Source organism: Ambystoma mexicanum, chromosome 2q (genome assembly GCF_040938575.1).
Source record: "Ambystoma mexicanum isolate Mex_15411 chromosome 2q, UKY_AmexF1_1, whole genome shotgun sequence".
Classification (NCBI taxonomy): domain Eukaryota; kingdom Metazoa; phylum Chordata; class Amphibia; order Caudata; family Ambystomatidae; genus Ambystoma; species Ambystoma mexicanum.
The window spans coordinates 157,973,708-157,990,189 of record NC_090924.1 but is presented as its reverse complement, the minus strand read 5'-3'; positions in this window follow the sequence as shown (position 1 = coordinate 157,990,189).

Genomic DNA, 16,482 nt, shown 5'->3' with positions numbered 1-16,482 from the left:
TGAAACAAATAAAGGCAATAAGGAGTGTCATCACACCTTATCATAAGAACGCCAAGTATTCTGTTTGGGAACACTTGGAGCTCGATGAGCAAATGATGGAGACTTTCCATTTGAAGGACAGCCAAAGCTGTATTCATTATGTAAAGTGGATCTTCTCACCAGAATACTCCAGTTTCTTTGCGGGGCTGGAGGATCAAAACCATTCAAGGTGGTCCACATACAGGGCGGCCATCTTGAAACATTTTTCTGTGCAAAGAAATCCTCAAGAGGCTCGCAAGGCAGCCTACAATTTGCAATGTGGGGAGGATCAGGCCCCACAAGAGTTTGTGCAAGAATTAAAGCGTGCTTTTGCACAGACCACCAGAAGGGTGCGCACGGATAGCAGAGAATTTATCAATATGTTTTTCCATGCCTTACCCAAATACATAATGACCCAGCTCGTGAGAGATTTTCATGAGAAAAGATCTTTAGACTGGGTCATTGAACAGGCTACCCGAATCTATGAGGTGCAGAAGCCCATCGAAAATAAAAAATAATGCGCCGAAAAACCCCAAAACCAACAGCACCCCTGCTGCTGCCAAGGTGGCAGAGGTAAAGGTTGCCCCCGTTTTAGATTTGGAGATGGGGGGGCCTAAAAACCTACCTGCACCAAATAATTCACAGCCCAGAAGGCCCTCGGGCCAGTCACAGACAGGGAGTCAAGGAGGTAGTCCCACAAATGGGGTCCCCCGCTCCACTGACTAAGTAAGTCCCCGCTACAAGGGAAACCGACCAATCCTGGGTTATGTGTGGACTCCTCCAGCCCAAGGGGGGTGATCCAGCCAAGCACCTAACCCAGGGAACTTCCCTCCCAACTTCCCACAGGAGGGCAGAAATTCTCCAAATCCTGGGCAGAACTTTTTCCCCAGGTATCCACCCAATTTCCAGCCCCAAAATCATCCATCCTTCTTTCCCCAATTCCCTGAGCCCAGACAACCTAATCCGGGAGAGGGGAGGCCAAGGGTGGAGGAGTACCAAAATCTTCCCAACCAGGGGTACTACCAGAGAAGGGATAACTACCCTTCCCGGGATCAGCCCAGGGGAGAAAATAGAGCCCTGTATCAGCCTGAACGGGTTTCACAACTTGAGCGCCAGGTCCAAAATATGGCACGAGATCTGGGTCACATACTGAGGGCTCAACAGAACCCTCAGATGAGCATGCCACCGCAGAATGCCCCAAACTCTGGACCTGGTGCTCCAGAACAATGACGGGGGCAGCACCCCGATAACCCACCGGTTCCCAGGGAGGAGGCACAAGGGGAAGGGGGGTGTAAAGCCTTGGAGGAAGCTTCCTTCCCAACTTGTAAACAGCCCCTGGAAAACCAGGAACCGGAAACAAAATCTCGTGCCCCTGAAAGCCTGCCTCCCAAGGAGCAGAGGGTGGGTAGGAGAAACAAAGGACCCAAACAGACCCACTTTGTGGAGGGGGTACAGGTCTTCCAATTTGAGGGAGAGGGATCCTCAGAAGATCCTGGGGAAAGGATCTTCTCCTTCAGAGATGGGGGAACTCCTCCCAAGTAAAAATGGGTCCCAAAGGATTCCAATCCAGACTGGGGAGATGTGGAGAGTGAGCTACCGCCGCCCATCATCTCATCCCAGAACCGACAATACCAAAATCCCAAGGGTCAAACCCATCCTGATGACTGCCTCCAAAAAGGGCGGGGCGGCCCAGAACCGGAACCAGGGGAACCCACAATGGCTCTGATCTCCAGTTGCCAACTTTTTCTTTCAGATTCCCAAGGCTCTCCACATAATTCTGCCCAAATCTCTTCGCTAGCAATGTCCAAAACCAGAAAGGTAGCCCACCAGTTGTCCAAAAATGTGCATTATCTGTGCTCCCTTGAGGAGAAGGAGGGAAGATACTATGCCCCAGTACAAGTACAAGGGCAGGGTACAATTTTGGCACTGGTGGACACTGGATCCCAAGCTACCCTTCTGTCCAAAAGGGCCTTTGAGGAACTAAATGCAGAAAGGGGGGAGAATTACTGTATTCCTCTCACCTCTCTTCCTGGACAACTGCAGAACTTTGACGGGAAGGAAATTCCTGTCGAGGGGACTGCAGATTTGGACATCAAAATTGGGCGACACAGGGTGAAACACCCGGTCATAGTAGTGACTCCAGAGGGCACCCCTTGTTTACTAGGGAATGACCTCCTGAGAAGGTTGTCACCCCTAAAAGATTGCATAAACAAGGTCCTCTGGACCCAGACTAGCCGACCAATAAAATTAAAACAGAGTGTCAACCATGTTAGTTTAAACGGCACATGCCACATGGTTGAACAAAAATCTGACCAAGTAGAATTTCACTTCCAGAATAGCCAAATTCCAGACGTGACAGTAATGGCAGTAGGACAACAGACTGGTGGTGGGGGGTCCTCTCTATTTCTGAAAATCAACCTTCCTTCCAGTTTAAGGTGGTATTCCACACTGGAAGGAAACACCCTGAAATTCTTTACTAATCCACAATCAGAAACTCCCACTCCTATAGTCCAGAAAGATGTGAAATCAGCTCAGAGCCTGGCTGATATTCAGCAAATTGGAGAGCAGTTGTTCATCCCTGTTCAGTTAAATGATGGGAAGGACTCTGTTCTCGCTCGAGTGTGTGTGAACAACGGTAAGAGCTTCATCAGCGAAGCCATGTTCCGCCAACTCCCAAAAGATCCAGCCAGTCCCACATTCAAACTGATAGACAAATGGGAAATGGACCTGGAAGCACCCAATTCCAAACATCTCCTGCCAAGCAGGTGTATGCTCAAAATCTCCATTGGCAACAAGAGCATAGTCCATAATTGTTGGGTCGTGCGAGACGTCACTGCCGCCTTTTACTTAGGCAGTGACATTCTCAATCGCTTTGCCATTAGTTTGGACCTAATAAACTTCAAAGCTTGGTCACGATTAGCAGGTAATCCCATGGGCTTTGATGATTCAGAAAAAGCATTTAGGTCAGCTCAATTGCTACCTTATGCAGTTGAAATTCAGATTAAAGAGGAAGTCACCATCCCAGAAAGGACCCGACAATTCTCCCTGGGAGTGAAAGTTAAATGAGGACAAAAATTGAAAAACCCTGATGCTTATATCCATCTAAATGCTTCTCTCCAACAGCAAGGGTTAGGGGTAAACCCAACACCATTAGTCAACATAGAACATGACACCATTCCAATAGAGGTGGATAACAGCGACTTAAAGAGTATTACTCTAGCCGCAGGCACCATTATTGGAATGGCGATTGATGACCGACATTTCTCCATTGATTTAGGAAATGAACTGTTAGGACCAATCCCCAAGGACTGTTTTGACAGTGACAGTGAGGACAATACAACACCAGACAGGATTTTCACCCGGCATGGGGGAACATCCTGGTGTACACTTCTTGCCCTTATGGTAAGGAAGATGTGACTTGTGACTTCAGGAGGGATGAGGTGATTTTCCAGGTCCATGAGGGCTGCCTTTCCCACCTGAAGCCTCCAGTCCAAATCAGCACTCTGACCAGGGACTTCTCCACCCAGCTGGAGGAGGCCGCTGAGATAGCCAAACCAGAAGTCTTTCCAGGCTTCAGGCAGATGGTTGAAGGCAGAGTCAACCTAGCTGATGCCTGTGTGACGCTGGAACAGAAGCAAAAGTTGAAACAAGTTTTCTTGGATTTCCAAGATCTCTTTGCGGTAGACTCATATGACTGTGGTCGCACCGACATCCACACCACAACAATTCCCACAGACCCTGGAATGACTCCAGTGTTTGTGATGCAATATCGCTTGCCTCTCGCATCCATGGAGTCCCTTACTGAAATAATTAAGAACCTTGAGTCCCGGGGAATAATCTGTCCAGTCCACAGCACTTTCAATAATCCGGTGCTGGGAATATTGAAGCCAAACGGCCAGTGGAGACTCTGCGCCGACCTTAGGGAGCTCAACAAACGGGTCCATACTTCCCGATGGCCTCTGCCCTACATTGACCAAGGGCTGGGCCAGATTCAGGGGTCACAGGTATTCACAGCAATAGACCTGACCAATGGATACTGGACCGTGCCTGTCAGTAGGGAGGACCAATACAAACTGGCTTTTACCTTTGGGGGCCAGCAGTACACATGGACCCGGACTCCCTTCGGATACTTCAACTCCGGCAATGAATTCAACATTTTCCTACATAAGGCCATGCCCGACCTGGGTGCGAGGGGTAACCTGGCTTATGTAGATGATGTCCTCATCAAAAGTTCATCTGTGGAAGAACACATAGCAGAGATCCATTATGTTCTGACACAGTTGAGGGCCGCCGGTGCAAAACTTTCCTTCCAGAAAGCACAGTGGTGTAGAACCCGTGTTAATTTCTTGGGGCATGAGATTACTCCTCAGGGTCTCTGTCCCCAAGAAAAGAAAGTGGAAGCACTCCAGAAACTGAAGGATCCGACAACTCTGCAGGAACTAAGGAGCCTCCTTGGACTGACTAATTACAGCAGAAAGTTCATTGAGGGCTACGCAGAGATCACCAGACCCCTGATTCATCTCCTGAAGGGGGGGGTCAAGTGGGAATGGGGTCCAGAACAATCCGAGGCGATAAGACAACTCAAAAGAAGCCTCTCACAAGCGCCTTGCCTAGCTTACCCTGTCAGAAACAAGGAGTTCTTCCTGGAGACTGGGTTCTCTAATACGTGCTTGATGGCAGTATTATACCAAAAGCATGACAAGGTCAATAAAGTAATCTCCTATGCGAGCAAAACTTTATCCTCTGTGGAGGAAAAATTCAACTATTGTGAGAAGGCACTCCTGGCAACGGTGTGGGCATTGAAGAATTACCGCCTGTTTATCCAGGGGGAACACATCATAGTGGAGACTCCACACCAGCCTCTGCAATATCTCCAAAGTGACAGAATACAGGCCGGAAATGTGAGTAATTCCCGAATTACTTCCTGGATTCTGTCAATGCAGGGCTTTCCTGTAGAGGTCAGATATGGCCAAAACAAGAACAGTCCCCTCGCGCAAGGTCTGGCTGACTTGCATTATTGTGCCAGAGAAAACTGTCTCGAGGACGAAAGTATAAAAATCAAGGACAACATGGAGGCATACCTTAATTCTCCACACAAAGTCTTTGAAGAAGACAAGTGTGAGGGAATGCCCACTATCTATGTGGATGGATGCTCGTACCATGTTGACAACAACGGGGAGAAAGAACTGGTGGCCGGCGTAGGGAATGCATGGGTGAATGAGTCACCAGAACCCTCCGCTGGATACAAAATTGGTCCCCGAAGTAGTCAGGTGGCAGAATTGATGGCTGTGCATCAGACCATCCTCACTGCTGTCAAACATCAACTCCACAAACTGGTCATAATCACAGATTCGGATTATGTACGGAACGGGTTTGTGGAGCATCTGGTTAATTGGAAAACCAGAGGCATGTTATGTGCTAATAACAAACCCTTGAAACATGGGAAGTTAATCCAAAATATTGATGATCTGGTCACATCGAATGGGATGGCCATCTACTGGAAAAAGATCAAGGATCATTCCAAAGTAGGGGGACGAGACAAAACTGGAAATGACTTAGCTGATCAGCTGGCCAAAGCTGGGGCCATCCAAGGGGATCTAATCGAAATAGAGTCCCTGTTGGGGGAAATCCAGGTCACTGCTATCACTAGGCCCCAGACAAATGCTCACAATGATCTTTCAACTGCACAATGGAGTAAGGAGACCCCTGATGCTGATTTTATTACAGATCAGAAGGGGGATCCAATAATTGGTAAGTTTTACCAACACATTGAGGACCCTGGGAACTTTCCCCTGTTGGATACCGATTACATTGGGAAAGAGGACCTAAGAGTGTTGATGAAATGTCCAAAAATGTTCCGAATCCAAGACGGTTTGCTGGTAAGGAAATCCAAAGCTGGCCACGATCAGTGGGTGGTTCCTACCTCATTCCGAAGCCTGATGTTAAGTCACGCCCATGATGCGGCCACCGCCAGTCATAGGGGGTTTCACACAACACTGGAAATCTTAAGAGAGGTTGCATACTGGCCACACATGGGGCAGGACCTCGACCAATACTTGAAGGGGTGTCTTGTGTGTGCACAATTTCAGCCATCATCCCTCACACACCGTGCGCCTCTCCAAAAGAGGGGGATGACACTGCCATGGTCAGATTTGCAAATCGACTTTGTAGGCCCTGTAATTCGCTCGTTTAGAGGAAACAAGTACATGTTGACCGTTACATGCTTGTTTACCAAGTGGGTGGAATGTCTCCCGGCCCCAAATTGCAAAGCAGAAACAGCAGCTGCCCTGATGATTAACCACATCTTTTCCCGTTTTGGTCTACCTCAAAGGATTGAGTCAGACAGAGGTAGCCACTTCACCAGTGAAGTAATGACAAAGACGTGGGAGATACTGGGGGTCAAAAGAAAGCTACATATTGCTTACCGGCCAGCTTCTTCTGGGGCAGTAGAGAGATACAACCGAACCATTGTGACCATCTTAAAAAAGTTTGTGGCAGTTGGGATATCCGACTACCTCTGGTCCTAATGGCCATCAGATCTACCCTTCATCTGAAACTAAAATGTCACCATTTGAGTTGATGACTGGACGCAAGATGGTGCTTCCCCAGCATTTGCTCTACAGAACCCAAGAGCAAACGTTGATAAATGCCTCCACAACTCATGAGTATGTGGAGAAATTTAAGGAAACACCTTCTGCATGCTTTTGCCTATGCTCAACGGAATCTAGAAAGATCAGCCGAGAGCATGAAGACCCACTATGATTTAAAAACTACCCGAAAGGAATATAAGGTGGGTGATTGGGTCTATCTATACAATTTCCAAAGGAACCAGGCCAAACAGCGAAAATGTTTGCCTACATGGAAGGGACCGTTTGAAATTATAGACAAGATCTCCCCTGTTGCCTATAAGATCTGCATCCCCAAAGGCAGTCTGGCGGAAGGGGAAGACAAGTGGGTACATATAAATCAGCTAAAGTGTTGCCATCCCAGGCACACTCTGCAACAACTGGAGGAGTCCTCTGCAATACCAGAGGGGACCGCTCCAGAGTAATTCAATTCCAACCCTAAAATATCCCACATATAGTCTCTAAAATATTATGATTTGGAAAAAAAGTCTTATAATTGTATCTTGTTTTGGTTAAAAGAAGAACACAAACGTTTTGACTATAAAATGTATATGCCACCACACCATATCAATGGTGGGGAAGAAATGTCTACGAATAGGTATTGCCGCTTTCCTTTGTCGTCCTAGGAGAAAGAAAACCTGGAGACTGCCCAAGGAGGATGACCGGGGACCGGGAGCAGAGACCCGAGGGGCCCGGGGTACCGCCGAATCACCCATCAGGACCAGCAAGGAGAACTGATTGATCGACTGGAGGGAGGAAAAGATGCTGAACTGTGCCATCTATGGAATTGGAAGAAGAGGAGGCGAACATCCCAGATCTTGCGAGTGCCATCAGTGAAAGGACAGAATGGCCATCGCAAGAGGGGGGGCTTGTGGGATGTTTTTACCCATGCATCCAAGCCCTACAATAAAACTGTGCAGTACTGGCATGGAAAACATCATGATGGCCAGAACCCCCCAGAAAATGCACAGGGAAATGCATGAAGAATAGGCTGCCACCCATTTTTGCCTATGTTGTGGGCACAGAACGGCACTGCCTAAAACCACCATTGGGCTACACACAGTAGCCTGAAACCATTGCAAAAGGGGCAATGCTGATTGCCAAAAGCAACCCAGAACTGTGGGGAATTCATTTTCTTAATCCCAAAAATGGTTGCATTACCAGTTCTCACCACTATCAGAAAGCCGGCGTTTTAAAACCACCAGACTTTTGTGTAAAACTGAAGAAATTAAACAAAACCAGACCAAGGAAAGACTTGCTAAGAGGTGGATACAATGTAAAACTATATTCTGAAATGACTTGAAGGAAGTAATTATTTAATGTATAGGTAAAAATTGTCAGTTTGATTTGAATGTAGAAAACTGGGAACAAAAAGTGACATTTAGCTGAAACCTGGCTTAATGAAACTGAATTCTGCCTGACAACTACCCCCGACAGGAGTTGAAACTGGATCAACAGACACTCTTCCCAGGCCTAGCTGCATCCTGCCGCCCCTTGCCAAAAGGAGTTGACACCTCTCTGATTAGATTAGGGGTGGAGTACCTGGGAACTGGAAGGGACAGAACAATGAAACTTCCTTGACTCAGGCAAATGTTATATTGGGGGCGTCGTAAAATAGCTTCCTCTTGGGAGAAGCTGGGGGCAGCTGTGCCTCTGTGAACAAGCTGGCTTGGGGGAAGTGGATAAACCAGTTATTCCACCCTGTGATGTGGGAAGCCACACCCCTTTTTGACCAGAGCATAATTTTAAAAAGATAGATAATTCATAGTGCGGACTTGTCAGAATTATATAAGTAATATCATTATTTTTGTGATTTTTCTGTGAAAATTTTAAGAGGTGTTAGGACCCTGTGGTGTATTCTGGGGGGTTGCTAGCGGAAAATAGGGTCTCACTCCAAATGTATGCATGTTAAAAATCTGACACTTTATCATCTGTAACCCATATCCCTGGTGCACATTTGTGTAAAATCTGGAAAGGTTTAGAGATTGTTATCTGGATGAAAAGGAGAGAATTCTGTCATCAGTGGACACAACATCGCACAAAGACAGGCAGTGCTTTAAGTGGGATAAAAAATTGAGGGGGGGCCCTCGTTTAGGGGCGTGGCTTCCATTGTGGGCGTGGCCTAAAACGTGCACAAATCATTGTAAGGTGCGCAAACAAATATATAAAAGTATGTGAGCATTTATATATTTGTGTGCGCACTACTATGGTTTGTGTACCTTTCAAGCCTCATAAACATACCAATGTTACGTATTTCTAGGTTTATAAAAAGGTGGCTTGAAAAGTGCACAAACCATAGTAATTTACGCACACTTGTGTGCTTACCTTACTATGGTTTGTGCAGTTTTCAAGCCACCTTTTATAAGCATAGACATTTATAACATATTTCTATGTTTATAAAAGACGGCTTGAAACGTAAACAATTCAAGGCATCTTTTATAAAGCGTTGAGAACGGACAAAACCCGAGGTGGCTTTGTCCATCGACAAAGCTTTATAAAAGATGCCTTGAATTGTGCACGTTTCAAGCAGTCTTTTATAAACATATAAACATTTCTACGTTTATAACAGATGGCTTGAAACGTATACAATTCAAGGCATCTTTTACAAAGCTTTGCCAACGGAGATAGACGCCTCGGGCTCAGTGATGTCTGCTCTGAGCAGATAGATCACTGAGCCCGAGGCGCCTTTCACCCTCTGCGAACCTGCATATTAGATCATGGAGCCCGCAGGTTCGCTGAGGGTCAGTGACCTGGCGAGGGCAAACAAAGGAACTGTAACTTCCCTGATGACCCCTCAAATGAGGGGTCATCAGGGAAGTTACATTGACTGACAGAAGTGCCAGCCAGCCTCAGCGATGCTGTGCCTGGCTGGCACTTCTGTCAGCTCACCTGAAATTAAACTGGCGGGTGCATCTCCCGTCGCGGCTGCGGCCGCGGCGGGAAAATGCATCCCGCCAATGTTGTGTGGGATGGGGGGCCCCGGCAGGGCCCCGGCTCAGTCCTACTTTTTGGAAACTGCCGGGGCTTGGCCCCGGCAGGCCCCGGCCCACTTTAAGCACTGAAGACAGGGATCGGATGGTTTGGTGCTACAGAAAATATGTTAACTGGACCTATAATATTAGAAAAATGGTACATAGATAAAAATGTATTTGGGTCAGAAATAGATTTGTGTGCAATCTGACAAGGGGAGGTTCCTCTGACCATAAAACCTACAGCATCACTCTGACTCACATTTCCTTCCCCCAATCAAGGGAGAGAGGAGGAATTGGCCAATGATAAGTGAGAGGGGCAGGTATAGTTATGACCAACGCAAGCACCCACTTTCGAAAACACATAAAAAGAGACTGCTGGGACAGGTAGACACATTCAATTCCATTTGCTGCGGAGCATGCTGACCGACGACTTCACATCCAGAGATCCAGACTTCAAATCCATCAATCTCCAGAACCTGTAGCAGAAATTATCTCCAGAATTTGTAGCAGAGAGGCCTGAATCCACCAGCTGAATCCTCTTCAGCAGGCCTCAAAACTAACCAAGCTATTCAACAGCCGGGCGAGCTGTTTGAAGTTTTGCCGAGAATTTTTTCAAGAACCTGTAGCAGTACCCAGAAAGCAGTGTTACATCCAGAATCCAGAGAGGCTAGACCAGCAGAGCAGAGCTGACCCAGATCGCTGTGAGCAGAACCGGTGCCTGACTGACCCGCCGGGCAGACAGAACCGCAGCCGGACGTGTTGACCAGATCCATGACGAGGCCCAGTTCAAATTTATATTGTGAGAACCTAGCAGAACTGTGCAGAACCAATCTCTTAGTTAAAATAATCTAATCCAAACTATTTAACCTAAGTAGAACTGCCTCCTAGAAATCGTGTCATCTGTCATTTTTAAAGCTGCACAACTGTCACCTGTCAATTTTGCAGCTGCAAGCTGCCACCTGTCATTTTGAGTTTTACTTTAAATCCGAAAATCTACCTTTATTAAATCATCCGTATCTCTGAAACGAGATTTAACTTTCCTCTGAAAGCTTAGAATCTAAGCTTTCCAACAGGCCTAGAACCGACTTCCTACTCCTTATACTTTTTCCGCAATCACGATTTACGCACTTGCGAAATTTACCGCGATTTGCGATTTTGGCTCAATTTCTCCACTTGTCAAAATAGCAGCTCCATTCTTTCTTTTGTTAAAATCCGTTGCAACTTGGTAATAACTCATAGAGCATTGTTAAGTGAGCCTGAACTAATACCAACATGCATCTCCCACTCACCCTGAATCTCTAGAGGGAATTAAAATCAGTTGGCACATTTTCCCATCCATTGCCATCACATTTAAAAAGCATTTTGGGCCTGTGTTTCAAACTCCTACCTGTTTCCTCTAAGCTTGCTGGGGGGAACTGAATTTCGTATTGTATTTGATTGCATTCCTGAGAACTGTGTGCTCCTATTTCCATCTCCTTCCATTTCTTACATTGCATAGGAGAGGGGGTTGAATTGCCAGAGAAAAAGTGATTATCTTATCTTTTGCTAAAATCATATCAAGTATTTCTGTACTGCATTTTATTCCTCATTGCTTTTCCCTTGAAATCATAAAAGTATTTTTGCTACTTTATCCATCCTACACTAACTCCTCATTGATTGTAAAGAAGTGTGCTAGTGCCAGATTACCCATTGTTGATCAACATCATATGTCTAAGTGTACTATCAGATAATAATTTATTATAAAGTGTGATATATATATATTGTTTAAATTCTCAAATAAACCTTTTAATTTGCAAAACAAACCTACTTCTTGGCTCAGTGGGGTCAGGGGGATTCTAAGAGGGGGGTGTTATACAAAGGTGGTCATCCAGAGTACTGAACTAGACATAAAAATACATTAATAAGGGTTTTCCCCAGCATCCCAGACTAGGCATTGACTTGGCTGTAGTGTTGATTGAATATTGCTTACAATACAGAAGCCAAAACTGTTGGCTTTGCCAAACCCTGATCTTAATAGGACTTGGATGCAAGGAATAATTGTGAGGAGACATGTGCTGCTAATAGTTCAATTGTCTGGAGGAACACTTGGTTAAGATATTTTGATTACCCCAGGAGATCATTTACAGCTATGATTAAGTTGTTAACTTTCAGGCAACTGTCTAGAAATAACACTGGCATTCCATATACAGCACCAAGTTTAATGTTTCTAAAGCAATAACAATAAAACCCACAGGCAGGGGGGAATACCTGTCTGGTAATGCCCCTGGGATGATAGTTCCAAGCCCAAGTGAAATGAGGGCTTTAACATAGTCCCCGGGACATTACCAGACCAGTAATGCCCACCCCTCTGAGGGTTCAATTGCTATGAGTACCCCGTTTTACAAGGTTATTAACAGCATTTTTTCGTGAGTTGAGAAACAGCAAATGTTTCTGAAGTCGAGGAAAAAAGAAAACAAAAAGTAAACAAACGAAATGGCTGCCATGGAATGTGGAGAAGGGACTTTCCATGGGGACCGGGAAGAAAGCAAATGAACTCTGCCTCCATACGGATCGCTTCATGTGAGTATTTCCCGGCCAGGTAACGACCCGACGTGGGCCAATCAGATCATTTCTAACAATCGGATTGTCCCTCGCCGGATAGTAATGCTTGATAGAGCTATGTCAAAGACATTCCAGAAGAATTTGTTTTTTGGTGGGGAGGGGCAGGTGATGGATGTGATTGGCCATAGGGGTTAGCATGGGTAACTAACCAAACACTCACAGGCTGTGTGTCCCCGTGCCTATCTGTACTTCAATGCAATAGTGTCAACTTATAGATGGTGCTTAATTGCCACCTTATATCGAAAGCTGAAAATATAACAGTTCACTACCGTTTACCGATAGCCTTTAACTATAACTATAACTATAAAAAACAACTATACAAACTAGAGGATGCAGAGCCTTCTACAATGTTCACTACGGTATATCAGTGGCAGTCACGGTTGTGCTGGAGGCATTAAGCGTGGGGCGTGGAGCCAGGGATGAGCCACTGGCAGTGGTGGAGGTTGGAGTCATAAGTGCTGTCCTGGCAGCACCACGTTTTGAGGCATGAGGCTGCACTGCTGCGATCATGGGGGCGGAGTGGAATGAGCCGAGTGCACAGGTCCTGCTATTGCACCTGAAAGCTGCAGCACACCGAAAGTCTTAATGGTGGCGTGGCGCTGACTGGCTTCACATCAAAGTCTCTGATGGTAATGTCCTGACTACCCATGGGGCCAGGCAGTATTAATCATCTTTGGGGCCACTTGGCAGTGTAGCTCACCTTAATTGGTTGCATTGTGGGGCAGCAGGAAGTTTGGACGTTGGGATAATTTTCGGCGCTTTTCTTTGTCTGTGATGCAGTTGTCCTGAACATTTTTGCTGCCTCTTGGGCAGGCGCTCTTGGCTTATTGCTTATTGTTCCATCCGTACCTCCTTAACTCCATTTTAGTTTACCTTTGGTTGTAGACGGTCAGATAGTGCAGCGAGCTGAGTCCTTCTTTCCAACTTCTGTGTTAACCTGCTGATGCAGGTTCGAATCCCTGTCATCCTTTTGAGGTCAATTAATTGAGTACCACACATTGGGTAATTATATCAACTGTTCAGCGCGTTGATGCCCTCATATGGGCTAGCGCTATATAAAAGCTGGTATTGTTTGCTCGTCTTGCAAAGCACTTCTGTAGACCATTATAATAACCAGTTGATTGGATCATCTTTACATTTTCATAATTCTAATGGTTTTCCTTTGTCTCTTTCGTTTCCCTCTGATCGGCTTTGTTGAAATTGTTATCATATCCGTTATTGTACCATTTCATAAACATATACAGTGATGTGGTATAAAGCAAAATAGAATCACAGTAAGTGCAATACACTACAACTGCAGCCCACTGCATTCACATTGTCTCGCTCCATTTTCAATACAAGCGCCTCAAAGCCCGACGCCAGTCATGGCATGAACACTTCTGTTAGATACTACGTGTGAACATGCATCCGCTTTTGCAAGAGTGTTCTAATCTATCTGTCTGAAACATTTTTAACAAGCCTTGTCTTGTAATACATTATTGCAACACTTGGATGCATATCGTTATTAAAACTCCCCACAGTTCATTCCAGAAGCTTCATTAGGGAACGTTTGTGCCAAAACACAGACCTCTAGGGCAGCAGAAATGCGCGATTTGGTAAAATGCTGTTACCACTGTAATTCCTCATTCCAAGATCGATTAACTCTTGCCAAGGACTGACTTCCATGCAGGCTATTTGCACTTGCTTCTTTAAATCCCTTGATCGCCTTTCTTCTCACTCCATCCCCCACTGCCTGACAGCTGTCGCTGCTCCCTGTCTAACCTTCGGCTCTAGAGTGGTAAGACTTTCGGGTCCTGTGCTCCAGGGTGAAATTATCCATGGAGAGCAGGACAGAAAGGGAGGAGCCATACAGCACCCCTGCACGCAGGAAAACACAGCAAAGGACTGCAGCCATTGTGAAAAAGGGGTGGGGCCATCAATCACCTGGAGTCGGGGTGGCGGGGGGCAATCAGAGGTTACCATATTGCTAACAAATCAGGCCATGGTCCCTGGAGGGAGCCACATTTCCCAGGCCATGCAGGAGTGCTGCAGGTGACCACCTAACGCTGTGGAAATGGGGGTGAAGGGGACAACTTTATCCCACAGCGCTTCTGTCACCCTCCACCAGAAAGGAGCGCTGCACTGGCCGGCTGGGCGCCCACTCAAGGGCTGCCCAGGGTGTCAGCTGAGTGTGGGGCTCAGAAGATGACAATGGAGATCTAAGACCTCAGCTGCAGAGTGCTGTGGCCCAGCATGGATGTCCCAAAAATTGAGCCAGGGAGGCATAATGGCTAAGCAGGCCTTGGCATCTTTCCCCCTTTCCTCACCTTCACTCGACGTAATTCACCCAAAAATTTGGACATGTGTGTGCAGGTATAACTGCCTGCTATCAGAATTTCCAAAAATTAGGCATAGATGCCCCTCACAGTCCCTACCGGAGCTCTGCGAGTATTCCCTGCCAGCAATCTAAAATGGCCGTCTTTGCGTGGCGTCTGCACGGCCTACAGCGTGAAACAAATCTTCAAAATTATCTGTTTCATGTCAAAAATTGAAAGAATCTTCACCACCGGGCCCGGGCATCGCACCGACCTCGTCACCACAGTTGGGGTCCCTCAGTGACCCATGCGGCGTTCCCCGTGAGCACCCAACCACACAGACACAGGCGCACATGTCCATTCAGTTCGGGCTCCCCGTTCGCACTGTCACGGCCGGGAACGCCCCCTTTATTTATAATGCACGCGGTGGCGTGCAGCATCACGCCGCCGCATGCACGTCCCTTAAGGGGGCAGCACCACAGTTGTCATTAAATAAGGCCAGGGACCAAAAAGAATAATATATGCCAGGTTTTTATTTTCTTATATTTCTATATGTTCAGACCTTTGCCAGGATGCTCGTCTCTGTGTTCAAACCCTTCACTTTAGAAAGATATTTAGAAAGTTGTTCCTACTCTGCTTATTTCAAGTGGAATCTTAGTCCCACAATTACTTTCCTCTCTTTCTGGGATCACCTCGCATTTGTCAAACATTAGGTTGCTATGGGTTCTCCTTCTTATACTAACACTCTCTAGTGTTGGAAGCTTTGCTTCTCCTTGTAAACTTGATTTGTTCATCTTAGACCACAATGGTCATCCAAATAGAAACAATAGCTTTACGTTTCGAATGTGCTCAATTACATACATTTTTTTTGTAGTGCTGTGATCCAATATGTATCAAGCACAATAGTCTAGACCACAAATGATCTGTAGGTAATGTTTTACTAATGGTAGAATGATTCCAACCTAGTGCCTAATTACAGGTGATAAACCATGAGCCATGAGCCGACACATGTTTCAAGAAGTGATTCTCATCTTCAGGGCTCTATACAGTCAACAATAAAAACCCATCAAATGACATGCACGTTCCCATCGCTCGTCCCACACGGGGATCAATTGGATGAAGAAAACTCTGCCATAGTGCTAGATGACAAGATGCATGCCTATTAAACTGCCATTACTAAATGTCTGAATTTTATCTCTCAATAGATTGAGGTGCGACGGGGGCGTGACAAGAAGCAACCAACAACAACAGAGAAGGACTAGTTGAAGTTAATTATTTTGGTCTAAGATGAGGGCAAACCGACGAGGAAGCTATACGCAACTGCATGCCTCGATCCCCGAAGAACTACAGGTTGAGTACTATGGCAATTTGTACCCTTTGGGAGGGGTGGACTCTATGGCACCTGGTTCTAGGAGGGAGTGTGTTGCCTCTGCTGGGGAGTCATACTCGACTCTGCTGATATCTTCCCCTAATGAGGTAGAGATTGCGCTGGGGCATCAAAAGATAGGTAATGCGCCAGGCCAGGATAGGGTGCCAATAGAAATTAGCTTGATCTCTGGGTACCCTATCTGACAAAACTATTTAATGCAGTATTTTGCAGGGAACAGGTTCGTGAGTCCTGGACTACTGCAGAAATTCTCCCATCCACAAGAAGGGAGCTTGCGATAACCCAGTCAATTTTAGACCATTCTCCTTATTGGATCCTGGGGGGAAAACGTGTGCATTACTGTTCCATTTGGACAAATGGGCCTTGAGTAATGGGATAATAGATCACCGCCAGGCCGGGTTATATGAGGGTTTAAGCACAATTGATCAAAGCCTACAGCTCTGCCTGGTATGTGAGAAATAAGCTGTACCCAGGAAGACCAATCTGCATGCTGTGTTTGTCGACTTACAAACTGCTTTCGATACTGTCCCAAGATCACGGCTTTGGGAGATGTTAGTGGAACTTGGTATACAGCTGCATTGCTT